Consider the following 779-nt stretch of genomic DNA (forward strand, 5'->3'; position numbering starts at 1 on the left):
TTCCTATCATGTCGATATCGTGGAGCGAAAGGTAATAGTCAGCAAACGAAGTTGATAGGAAAGAGGTACTGTGATTGATTCAAGTGCAAAGACGAGGAGGGATTAAGTGATACTTTCGTGCTAGTTCCGAGGACATTTTGGTAACTAAGCATTGATATTTACTACTCGATTTGATTTATAATTAGTACTCTTTTTTGGTGTCGTATCAAACACTAATTATAATTTGCAGGTCGTAGCTGAAATGGGGTCCCTTTTTTCTTTATATGCAATTGTATTTCATTACTTCTCTTGTATTTTTCCTCAGCACTGAAAAAAAAAAGAAAAAGGAAAATCGATTTCATACATCATTTCTCATTTTATCACACTCTCTTGTTGTGTTGTATTTAGATTGAAATCACTAGCTACAAAAATTGTCCGAAAGGAATCGTTTTAGCTATTCCCGACTAATATAAAAGTCCTAACAATGACCGGCAATAGCAACGTGGGGCTGGTAAAAAATGAAGGCAGATTGTCTGCCCTCCTAGTTGTGGTGCCCTTCTATGTCTTTCTATTTTGTGCAGTTACGGTGAAGCCACGTCAATATTTTATATTAATTTTTTAATAAAAATAATAAGATAAAATATAAAATATTTACGTGGCTTAACCGTGACCGCATAAATAAAATGGCATCACAACCAGGAGGGCAGACAATCTGCCAATGTAAAAAATAGTTGTGTCAAAATCACTACCCAGAAAATTGTCCGGAAGGAATCTTTTTATAGCTGTTCCCATCTGTCTAC

The sequence above is a fragment of the Malus domestica genome, chromosome 02 (genome assembly GCF_042453785.1).
Source record: "Malus domestica chromosome 02, GDT2T_hap1".
Lineage (NCBI taxonomy): Eukaryota > Viridiplantae > Streptophyta > Magnoliopsida > Rosales > Rosaceae > Malus > Malus domestica.